Genomic DNA, 13,469 nt, shown 5'->3' on the forward strand with positions numbered 1-13,469 from the left:
AAGAATCAGAAGAGACGGGAGACACGTCCCCAGCATCTCACACAGTAAGAATCAGAAGAGACGAGAGACACGTCCCCAAAATCTCACACAGTAAGAATCACCAGCATCTCACACAGTAAGAATCAGAAGACGAGAGACACGTCCCCAGCATCTCACACAGTAAGAATCAGAAGACGAGAGACACGTCCCCAGCATCTCACACGGTAAGAATCAGAAGAGACGAGAGACGCGTCCCCAGCATCTCACACAGTAAGAATCAGAAGAGACGAGAGACGTCCCCAGCATCTCACACAGTAAGAATCAGAAGAGACGAGAGACACGTCCCCAGCATCTCACACAGTAAGAATTAGGAGACGAGAGACGCGTCCCCAGCATCTCACACATTAAGAATATATCATCACGATGGTCTCTGAGTTGTCGTCTGGCTCTCCCGGATCTTCGTAAATGGTGATTCTTCCATTCTCTGACACTGTAAGCCGGGCCGGAGAGAGATGAGTTTGTCATGATCATGTAGATGGCGGCATATTGGGGTAAACGCCCTCAATGAGACCGGCAAGGAGAAGTCCTGAAAGACAAGGATCCTCTGTCATGTGACTTGCAGAGTATTGGTCGCCTATATATGCCCCCCGTACAATTCGTTCTTTAGTCATCCAGTTGAGGTATTTTGCTATAAGGCTGAGTTCACACGACCATGTCACGTCCGTAATGGACGGACGTATTTCGGCCACAAGTCCCGGACCGAACACACTGCTGGGAGCCGGGCTCCTAGCATCATAGTTATGTACGACGTTAGGAGTCCCTGCCTCTCCGTGGAACTACTGTCCCGTACTGAAAACATGATTACAGTACGGGACAGTTGTCCTGCAGCGAGGCAGGGGCTCCTAGCATTGTACATAACTATGATGCTAGGAGCTCGGCTCCCTGCAGAGTGTTCGGTCTGGGACTTCCGCCGAAATACGTCCGTCCATTACGGATGTAACATGGTCATGTGAACCCAGCCTAACTGGACGAGGTTTGTTGTCTCCCCTCCCCCGCGGAGGTCCGATCCTCTGACCCTTTCAATAATGAGTGGATCCGGAGGAATATCTAAGGCTGCATTCACACGACCATGTTACGTCCGTAATGGTTCGGCCGCTAATCCCAGACCGAACACAGTGCAGGGAGCCGGGCTCCTAGAATCATAGTTATGTACGACGCTAGGAGTCCCTGCCTCGCTGCGGGACAACTGTCCCGTACTGTAATCATGTTTTCAGTACGGGACAGTAGTTCCACGGAGAGGCAGGGACTCCTAGCGTCGTACATAACTATGATGCTAGGAGCCCGGCTCCCTGCAGTGTGTTCCGTCCGGGATTAGCGGCTGAAATACGTTCCGTCCATTACGGACGTAATGACCTCGTTTGAATCCAGCCTAATTGTAGAGCAGATGGGATAGTCATTCACCAAGAACTGTAGATGATCCTCCCCCACAATGGTCTCTGAGACCTCCATAGAGCAAAGGTGTGGACAGAAGGGGGCGCCACACTGTATCTATGGGTAAAGAAAAGCCGAACTACAACTACCAGCATGTGATGATGTGATATCATTACAGGAAGGAGTATTAGATAGAACTACAACTCCCAGCATTTCCAACCTGTTATTATGGGATATTTATTGAATGAGTATAAAACGAGAGAACTACAACTCCTAGCATGTCAGCCTGTTATGTGATATAATTACAGGTAGTATAAGGGTATGTGCACACACACTAATTACGTCCGTAATTGACGGACGTATTTCGGCCGCAAGTCCCGGACAGAACTCCGTGCAGGGAGCCGGGCTCCTAGCATCATAGTTATGTACGATGCTAGGAGTCCCTGCCTCGATGCTGCAGGACAACTGTCCCGTACTGTAATCATGTTTTCAGTACAGGACAGTAGTTCCACGGAGAGGCAGGGTCTCCTAGCATCGTACATAACTATGATGCTAGGAGCCCGGCTCCCTGCAGTGTGTTCGGTCTGGGACTTGCGGCCGAAATACGTCCGTCAATTACGGACGTAATTAGTGTGTGTGCACATACCCTAAGAGGACTACAACTCCCAGCATGTCCAGATTGTTATTATGTGATATCAGAGGACATTACAGGCACTAGGGATGTCACGATACCAGAATTTGGACTTCGATACCGATAATTTAGTATTGCGATTTCGATACCAATTTGATTTTTTGGCAACAGTAATAATAAAAAAAAAAAAGTTCTACCATTTTCTGATGTGAGGCGCGAGGTGTGATGATGAATTTAACCTCCCCGTTCCTCACATTAAGGCCGGGTTTACACGAGCGTGTGCATTTTGCGCACGCAAAAAACGCTGTGTTTTGTGTGCGCAAAAGACACTTAACAGCTCCGTGTGGCAGCAGCTTATGATGCGCGGCTGCGTGCTTTTCGCACAGCCGCCATCATTATGACACTCCGTTTGGATGTTTGTAAACAGAAAAGCACGTGGTGCTTTTGTTTCCATTCATCCTTTTCGCTGCTGTTGCGCGAATCACGCTGTTCACACGGAAGTGCTTCCGTGTGACATGCGTGGTCTTCACCCACCCATTGACCTCAACGAATGCGTGATGCGAGAACAGCGCACAAATATAGAATGGGTCGTGAGTTTTTTGCAGCGGACTCACGCAGCGTAAAAATCACGGAACGGTCTGCACGGACGTATAACACGCTCGTGTAAATGAGCCCTAATAGTAATTAACCCCATCATGTTTCTCAGTCATAATGGGTTAATGTGTGAGGTACATGATGGGGTTAATTACTATTAATGTGAGGAACATGGAGGGTAAATTCATCGCACCTCGCGCTTTACATTAATAAGTGATAGAAAGCCGTTTTTATTTTATTTTTTTTTACAGCGTACACATCATAAATGACGCAAAAACATTGTTGTGCAGGTTATTACGGCCGCGCCATTACTGAATGTGTGAATATTATGTATTGAGACTTATTTTAATGTTTATTGTAAAAAAAAATTAATTTTTTTAAATTTAACATTATTTTATATTTTTACTTTATTTTTTAAACTTTAATGTACTGGCATATATCTATACACTGATAGTACACAGGCATACATCTATATACTGATAGTACACAGGCATACATCTATATACTGATAGTACACAGGCATATATCTATACACTGATAGTACACAGGCATACATCTATATACTGATAGTACACAGGCGTATATCTTTATACAGATAGTACACAGGCATATATCTATATACTGATAGCACACAGGCATATATCTATATACTGATAGTACACAGGCATATATCTATATACTGATAGTACACAGGCATATATCTATACACTGATAGTACACAGGCATATATCTATATACTGATAGTACACAGCCATATATCTATATACTGATAGTACACAGGCATATATCTATACACTGATAGTACACAGGCATATATCTATATACTGATAGTACACAGGCATATATCTATATACTGATAGTACACAGGCATATATCTATATACTGATAGTACACAGGCATATATCTATATACTGATAGTACACAGGCATATATCTATATACTGATAGTACACAGGCATATATCTATATACTGATAGTACACAGGCATATATCTATATACTGATAGTACACAGGCATATATCTATATACTGATAGTACACAGGCATATATCTATATACTGATAGCACACAGGCATATATCTATATACTGATAGCACACAGGCATATATCTATACACTGATAGTACACAGGCCTATATCTATATACTGATAGCACACAGGCATATATCTATATACTGATAGCACACAGGCATATATCTATATACTGATAGCACACAGGCATATATCTATACACTGATAGTACACAGGCATATATCTATATACTGATAGCACACAGGCATATATCTATACACTGATAGTACACAGGCATATATCTATATACTGATAGTACACAGGCGTATATCTATATACTGATAGCACACAGGCATATATCTATATACTGATAGTACACAGGCATATATCTATATACTGATAGTACACAGGCATATATCTATATACTAATAGTACACAGGCATATATCTATACACTGATAGTACACAGGCATATATCTATATACTGATAGTACACAGGCATATATCTATACACTGATAGCACACAGGCATTTATCTATATACTGATAGCACACAGGCATATATCTATATACTGATAGCACACAGGCATATATCTATATACTGATAGTACACAGGCATATATCTATATACTAATAGTACACAGGCATATATCTATATACTGATAGCACACAGGCATATATCTATACACTGATAGTACACAGGCATATATCTATATACTGATAGTACACAGGCATATATCTATATACTGATAGCACACAGGCATATATCTATACACTGATAGTACACAGGCATATATCTATATACTGATAGTACACAGGCATATATCTATATACTGATAGTACACAGGCATATATCTATACACTGATAGTACACAGGTATATATCTATATACTGATAGCACACAGGCATATATCTATATACTGATAGTACACAGGCATATAGCTATATACTGATAGTACACAGGCATATATCTATATACTGATAGTACACAGGCATATATCTATATACTGATAGCACACAGGCATATATCTATATACTGATAGTACACAGGCATATATCTATATACTGATAGTACACAGGCATATATCTATATACTGATAGTACACAGGCATATATCTATATACTGATAGCACACAGGCATATATCTATATACTGATAGTACACAGGCATATATCTATATACTGATAGTACACAGGCATATATCTATATACTGATAGTACACAGGCATATATCTATATACTGATAGTACACAGGCATATATCTATATACTGATAGTACACAGGCATATATCTATACACTGATAGTACACAGGCATATATCTACATACTGATAGTACACAGGCCTATATCTATATACTGATAGCACACAGGCATATATCTATATACTGATAGCACACAGGCATATATCTATATACTGATAGCACACAGGCATATATCTATATACTGATAGTACACAGGCATATATCTATATACTGATAGTACACAGGCATATATCTATATACTGATAGCACACAGGCATATATCTATATACTGATAGTACACAGGCATATATCTATATACTGATAGTACACTGGCATATATCTATATACTGATAGTACACAGGCATATATCTATATACTGATAGTACACAGGCATATATCTATATACTGATAGTACACAGGCATATATCTATATACTGATAGTACACAGGCATATATCTATATACTGATAGCACACAGGCATATATCTATACACTGATAGTACACAGGCATATATCTATATACTGATAGTACACAGGCATATATCTATATACTGATAGTACACAGGCATATATCTATATACTGATAGCACACAGGCATATATCTATATACTGATAGTACACAGGCATATATCTATATACTGATAGTACACAGGCATATATCTATATACTGATAGTACACAGGCATATATCTATATACTGATAGTACACAGGCATATATCTATATACTGATAGTACACAGGCATATATCTATATACTGATAGCACACAGGCATATATCTATATACTGATAGTACACAGGCATATATCTATATACTGATAGTACACAGGCATATATCTATATACTGATAGCACACAGGCATATATCTATACACTGATAGTACACAGGCATATATCTATACACTGATAGTACACAGGCATATATCTATATACTGATAGTACACAGGCATATATCTATATACTGATAGTACACAGGCATATATCTATACACTGATAGTACACAGGCATATATCTATATACTGATAGCACACAGGCATATATCTATATACTGATAGTACACAGGCATATATCTATACACTGATAGTACACAGGCACATATCTATATACTGATAGTACACAGGCATATATCTATATACTGATAGTACACAGGCATACATCTATATACTGATAGTACACAGGCGTATATCTTTATACAGATAGTACACAGGCATATATCTATACACTGATAGTACACAGGCATATATCTATATACTGATAGTACACAGGCATATATCTATATACTGATAGCACACAGGCATATATCTATATACTGATAGTACACAGGCATATATCTATATACTGATAGTACACAGGCATATATCTATATACTGATAGCACACAGGCATATATCTATACACTGATAGTACACAGGCATATATCTATACACTGATAGTACACAGGCATATATCTATATACTGATAGTACACAGGCATATATCTATATACTGATAGTACACAGGCATATATCTATACACTGATAGTACACAGGCATATATCTATATACTGATAGTACACAGGCATATATCTATATACTGATAGTACACAGGCATATATCTATATACTGATAGCACACAGGCATATATCTATACACTGATAGTACACAGGCATACATCTATATACTGATAGTACACAGGCGTATATCTTTATACAGATAGTACACAGGCATATATCTATATACTGATAGTACACAGCCATATATCTATATACTGATAGTACACAGGCATATATCTATACACTGATAGTACACAGGCATATATCTATATACTGATAGTACACAGGCATATATCTATATACTGATAATACACAGGCATATATCTATATACTGATAGCACACAGGCATATATCTATATACTGATAGTACACAGGCATATATCTATACACTGATAGTACACAGGCATATATCTATACACTGATAGTACACAGGCATATATCTATATACTGATAGCACACAGGCATATATCTATATACTGATAGCACACAGGCATATATCTATATACTGATAGTACACAGGCATATATCTATATACTGATAGCACACAGGCATACATCTATACACTGATAGCACACAGGCATATATCTATATACTGATAGCACACAGGCATATATCTATATACAGATAGTACACAGGCATATATCTATATACTGATAGTACACAGGCATATATCTATATACTGATAGTACACAGGCATATATCTATATACTGATAGCACACAGCCATATATCTATATACTGATAGCACACAGGCATATATCTATATACTGATAGTACACAGGCATACATCTATATACTGATAGTACACAGGCATATATCTATATACTGATGGCACACAGGCATATATCTATATACTGATAGTACACAGGCATATATCTATATACTGATAGTACACAGGCATATATCTATGTACTGATAGTACACAGGCATATATCTATGTACTGATAGTACACAGGCATATATCTATATACTGATAGTACACAGGCATATATCTATATACTGATAGTACACAGGCATATATCTATATACTGATAGCACACAGGCATATATCTATATACAGATAGTACACAGGCATATATCTATATACTGATAGTACACAGGCATATATCTATATACTGATAGCACACAGGCATATATCTATATACTGATAGTACACAGGCATATATCTATATACTGATAGTACACAGGCATATATCTATACACTGATAGCACACAGGCATATATCTATATACTGATAGCACACAGGCATATATCTATATACTGATAGTACACAGGCATATATCTATACACTGATAGTACACAGGCATATATCTATATACTGATAGTACACAGGCATATATCTATATACTGATAGCACACAGGCATATATCTATATACTGATAGTACACAGGCATATATCTATATACTGATAGTACACAGGCATATATCTATACACTGATAGCACACAGGCATATATCTATATACGGATAGTACACAGGCAGTTGTTAGGACAGACCTAAATATGCCCTAACAACAGGATATATGGTAGGACAGCCCTGGGGCCCTTCAATGCACCCAGGGCTATCTGCCCATATATGGTATGTCCCTCAATCGCGTCACAGGGATTCCTGTGATGCGATCAAGGTGGATCCCCCTTCTCATTTTCCCCTGAATGCTGCAGTCCGCTGTGATCGCAGCATTCACGGGACTAGCGACGGAGATGAGGTTTCTCCTCCAGCGGGGCTGCGGCTGTGTAATACAGCCATTGCCCTTCTCCTGACAGGGCGTGCATGCGCGGTCAGCATGAGGAGATGCGGCCGGCGCTGCACTAATGAGCAGCGGTTCAGGCACGGCGAACAGAACATGGGGGTGTTTTGCAGCGAGCCCGCCATGTTCGGTCTTCAGTGCCGGCAATCATTAGTGCAGCGCCGGCCGCATCTCCTCATCCTGACCCCGCGCACTTGTCAGGACTCAGGAGCGCGGCAATGACTGTATCACACAGCCGCAGCCCCGCTCTCATACATTCATATGTTATCATACTGAGCTGTGCGGCCGCACAGCTAAGTATCGAAATACATGAAATAACGGTATCGAACCGTTTGGGGATGCATCGTGCATCCCTAACAGGGTGGTATAAGAGGAGAGAACTACAACTCCCAGCATGTTCGGTCTGTTATTATAGCATATTAGAGGACATTATAGGGAGGAAGTATAAGAGAGGACTACAATTCCCAGCATGTTCAGACTGTTATGGTATATCAGAGGACATTACAGGGAGGAGGTATAAGTGAGGACTACAACCCCCAGCTGTTATTATGGGATATCAGAAGACATTACAGAGGGGGTATAAGATGAGAGGACTACAACTCCCAGCATGTCCGGTCTGTTATTCTAGGATATTAGAGGACATTATAGGGAGGAGGTATAAGCGGACTAAAACTCCCAGCATGTCCAGGCTATTATGGGATATCAGAGGAAATTAGAGGGAGGTAGGAGAGAACTACAACTCCCAGCATGTCCAGGCTATTATGGGATATCAGAGGACATTACAGGGAGGAGGTATAAGGAGAGAACTACAACTCCCAGCATGTCCAGACTGTTATTATGTGATATCAGAGGACATTACAGGGAGAGGTATAAGGAGAGAACTACAACTCCCAGCATGTCCAGACTGTTCGGGATATCAGATGACATTACAGGGAGGAGGTATAAGAGAAGAGGACTACAACTCCCACCATGTCCAGACTGTTTATACGGGATATCAGAGGACATTACAGGGTGGAGATATGAGGGGAGAACTACAACTCCCAGCATGCCCAAGCTGTTATTATGGGGTATCAGGACACTACAGGGAGGAGTATAAGAGAGAACTACAACTCCCAGTATGTCCAGACTGTTATGTGATATCAGAGGACATTACAGGGAGGAGTATAACTCCCAGCATGTTTAGACTGTAAATCAAACCGCAAACCAGCTCCTGTCATCGCCGCAGGTACTTCATCCACTACTTTCATTCAGAGCTCTGCCCGGGCACATGGTGGTAACTTCATCACATGGTCCTTCAGTCACCACCCATTATATATTGCACTGATTAGCTCCGATCGCTCCTTATAGGTCACGTGATACTCACGGCGCCTCATGTCACGTGATCTTAATATCACAGGTTCTTCATCCACTGCTTCTCTACGCTGATGAACTCCGCCCCTCCTGCCCCGGTCACATGGCGGGGACGTCATCACAGGTCCTTCATCCACCATTTCTCCTCTGATAAGCTCCGCCCTTCCTGCCCCAGTCGCATAGCGGTGACGTCATCACAGGTCCTTCAGCTATTGCCGTGTCTGAGGTAGAGAGCAGGCGGTGCGCGGGTGTTCTCTCTGTTATCAGTCACCGCTGGTGTGTATACAGAGAGCTGTCAATCATTGAGTGATCCCGCCCACCTGACTCCTACACCCAGACTGAGCCGGGATCTAACCCCTTCAGTGCCGGCCTCTTTGGGGTAAGTTGTTATTTCTGGTCTTTGTAGTGGTCGGATGATTTGTGGGACGAGTCGTATTTTGTAATGACATAATATTCGCTACTTACAACTTATTCACAAAAGCCTCATGCACACGGCTGTGCCCATAATTACGGTCCGTGATTATGGGCACTGGCGGTCGCGGAAAGCCTTCCGCATTTTCTCCCATACTTTGTCCGTAAAAAGCAAAAGATAGGACATGTCCTATCTTCTGCGGAGTCTTTTTACGGCCGGGACACCTTCCCGCAAATATATGGGAAGGTGTCCGTGGTCAATAGAAGTTAGTGAGTCCGTAATTACGGCACGCAATTACGGACAAATTCTACGGTCGTGTGCATGGGGCCTAACTTTTAGGCCTCATGCACACAAACTTATTTCTTTCCTCCCGTAAATACTGGCGTAAATACGGGTCCGGTGTCACCAGTTTTCCACCCGTATTTACGGGCACGTTTTCGCTGCAAAATTGCACTGCACTAATCGGCAGCCCCTTCTCTCTATCAGTGCTGGATAGAGAGAAGGGGCAGCCCTTTCCGTAGTAAAAGTAAAAGAAATTCATACTTCCTGGCCGTTGTCTTGGTGACGCGTCCCTCTCTTGACATCCAGTCCGACCTCCCTGGATGACGTGGCAGTCCATGTGACCACTGCAGCCTGTGATTGGCCTGTGATTGGCTGCAGTGGTCACATGGGCTGTAACATCATCCCAGGAGGCCGGACTGGAGGAAGAAGCAGGGAGTTCTGGGTAAGTATGAACTTCTATTTTTTTTACAGGTTGATCTATATTGTGATCGGTAGTCACTGTCCAGGGTGCTGAAACAGTTACTGCCAATCGTTTAACTCTTTCAGCACCCTGGACAGTGACTATACAGTGACTGTCGCCTAGCAACGCTCCCCGCAATTACACGTAGTCACCCGTAATTACAGCCTGAAATAGGACATGTTCTATATTTTTCAATGGCACGGGCACCTTCCCGTAAGCATACGGGGAGGTACCTGTGGCCAATAGAAGTCTATGGGCCCGTAATTACGGGCGTTTTTACGTTTGTGTGCATGGGCACTTATACATTTCTTGTTAATGTCGTTCACCGTGCGGTTTAAGGGAATGTTCCCACGTAGCGAATACAACCCACGACACGCAAGGAAATCACCCCGAATATTCACCCCAAATGGTGGACGTATAATCCTCCCGAATATCTACTACAGAAATACAACCAGGCCGATCCTCACCTCTCCGAGCGTTACCATAGCAACACGTCCCTTCTCTTCCAGCTGTGTCCAGGAGACCCCTATAATGACATGTGACCTCTCCAGCCTGTGATTGGCTGCAGGTGTCACATGACGCCTTCTTTTTTATATACTTGTAACCTGCAGCGTTGCTGTGAACACGCGGTGGAGCCGCAGAGGATTCTGGGAACAATGGCGTTTGTTGCGGAACTTGACTTTCCCATTGAACTTAATGGGGAAATTCTGCAACAAATGCGCAGCGAATCCGAAATATAAATCCAATATCCTGCGTGTTTATAATCCGCACCGCAGGTTAACCCCTTACCGACCAGGTGATTTTTAGTTTTAGTGTTTTCCTCTCTGTCTTCTCAGATCTAGAACGTTTTTGTTTTTCTGTCAGTCCCGCGGTGTTACATAGTTACATAGTTAGTACGGTTGAAAAAAAGACACATGCCCATCAAGTTCAGCCAAGGGACGGGAAAGGGGAAGTAAAAAATTTCTACACATAGGAGCTAATATTTTTTTGTTCTAGGAAATTATCTAAGCCTTTTTTAAAGCCATCTACTGTCCCTGCTGTGACCAGCTCCTGCGGTGACTATTCCATAGATTCACAGTTCTCACAGTAAAGAAGGCTTGTCGCCACTGCAGGTTGAACCTTTTTTTCTCCAGACGGAGGGAGTGCCCCCTTGTTATGAGGGGGTTTTACATGGAACAGGATTTCACCATATTTTTTGTATGTACCATTAATATATTTATATAAGTTAATCATGTCCCCCCTTAGTCGTCTTTTTTCAAGGCTAAATAGGTTTAGTTCTTTTAATCTTTCCTCATAACTTAGATTCTCCGCGCCCCTTATTAGCTTCGTTGCTCTTCTTTGTATTTTTCTCCTTTCTATGAACTGGAGCCCAGAACTGAACTGCATATTCTAGATGAGGCCTCACTAATGCTTTGTAAAGTGGTAATATTACATCCCTGTCCCGCGAGTCCATGCCTCTTTTAACTGGTTCCCGACCGCTGGCTGTTTTTTTACAGCCAGCGTTCAGGGTCCTTAAAACCCGAGCCATAGACTTTTTACGGCTCAGGTTTTAACTTGCTGCCCGAGCGATCGGGCAGCTGAATGTCGGGTCTCCGGCTGTCAGTGACTGCCGGGGACCCTGAGGAGAAGATAGAAGCAGCTTTCGCTGCTTCTGTCTTCTCTGATCACTTGTACACAGCGCTCAACGAACGCTGTGTATAGGAATAGAGGCAGCAGCGGCGCTGTCTCTATTCCTCCCGGTGATCATGTGACTGGTCACATGATCGCCGGGTGCCGTTACTGACAGACTGCTGCTGGGTCTTACTAGACCCAGCACAGCCCAGTTAGTGACAATCGTCACTATGAGAGGGCTGATTTCCCCTGTAACTGGGGCTGCTGTGCAGCTCCAGTTACAGTGGAAAAACATGGTGTAAAAGAAAGAAAAAAATATATATAAAGTTCCCCAAAGGTCTTCTTTGACCTTTGGGGGACAGACCACAGTAATAAAAAAAATAGTAAAGTAAAGTGCAAAAAAAAATTAAATAATAAATACACATAAAATATCCACCCCAATAAAAACCGTTCCCCCCGCCAATCATTGTTGTAACGCTAGCGCTGACCCAATAACCCTAATATAGACATGTAATATATTAAAATTTACAGTAGACAATGACGATCACAAATAAAAGGTCTATTTTAGGGTAAAACTATGTTATTACCAAAAAAAATAGCTGAAACGTAAAAAAACTTATTTTTTTACTATTATTTTCAAACTTTATGAATAAGAATTCTAAAATAGCAAAAAAGGATGTGTATAAAAACAATAAAAAAGAAACCTGCATTGTCTACGGAAAAAACTTCACAAAAATCACATCGTTAGCCCAACAAATCAAAAAGTTATATACATTTAACTAACACGTGCTAAAAATGGCTAAGCTGTGTCCTGAAGGCGCAAAATAGCCCGGTCCTGAACTGGTTAATAACAAGACAATATCTTGCTGGCTCTTGAAGCAGCTGATTGACATTGCATGCTGTTATTTAGTTTCTGATCTACAAGTACACCCAGATCCTTCTCAACAAGTGACACCCCCAGTGTAGCTCCCCCTAGGACATATGATGCTGTCACGAAGGGTCTGTGGACCCACTGGGCCGTACCGCCTTGGCGGTAGGGCAGCTGGCCAACAGGGCGCAGGTCACAGTCTATGATATATAGGATACCTGTGGCAGTACGGACAGTAGCTTGGCAGGAACTAGGCAGTAGGTGGACGACAGGCGTGGGTAGTCAGTCAAGCGTGGTATCCAGCACGACAATAGCAAGCATGGCACTAGATCGGGA

At 42.0% G+C, this 13,469-nt stretch overlaps 1 protein-coding gene across 2 annotated transcripts in view; it reads left to right on the forward strand.

The window, feature by feature from the left end:
- The first annotated feature begins 9,712 nt into the window (after window positions 1-9,712).
- Window positions 9,713-13,469, forward strand: part of LOC142660270 (uncharacterized) — a 94,586-nt gene continuing 90,829 nt past the window's right edge. For both annotated transcript variants that reach the window (XM_075836893.1, XM_075836962.1), the window contains exon 1: window positions 9,713-9,879. The gene's annotated coding sequence lies outside the window, so the exon portion shown is untranslated. The remainder of the gene's footprint in view (window positions 9,880-13,469) is intronic.

This window comes from Rhinoderma darwinii, chromosome 1 (assembly GCF_050947455.1).
Source record: "Rhinoderma darwinii isolate aRhiDar2 chromosome 1, aRhiDar2.hap1, whole genome shotgun sequence".
Lineage (NCBI taxonomy): Eukaryota > Metazoa > Chordata > Amphibia > Anura > Rhinodermatidae > Rhinoderma > Rhinoderma darwinii.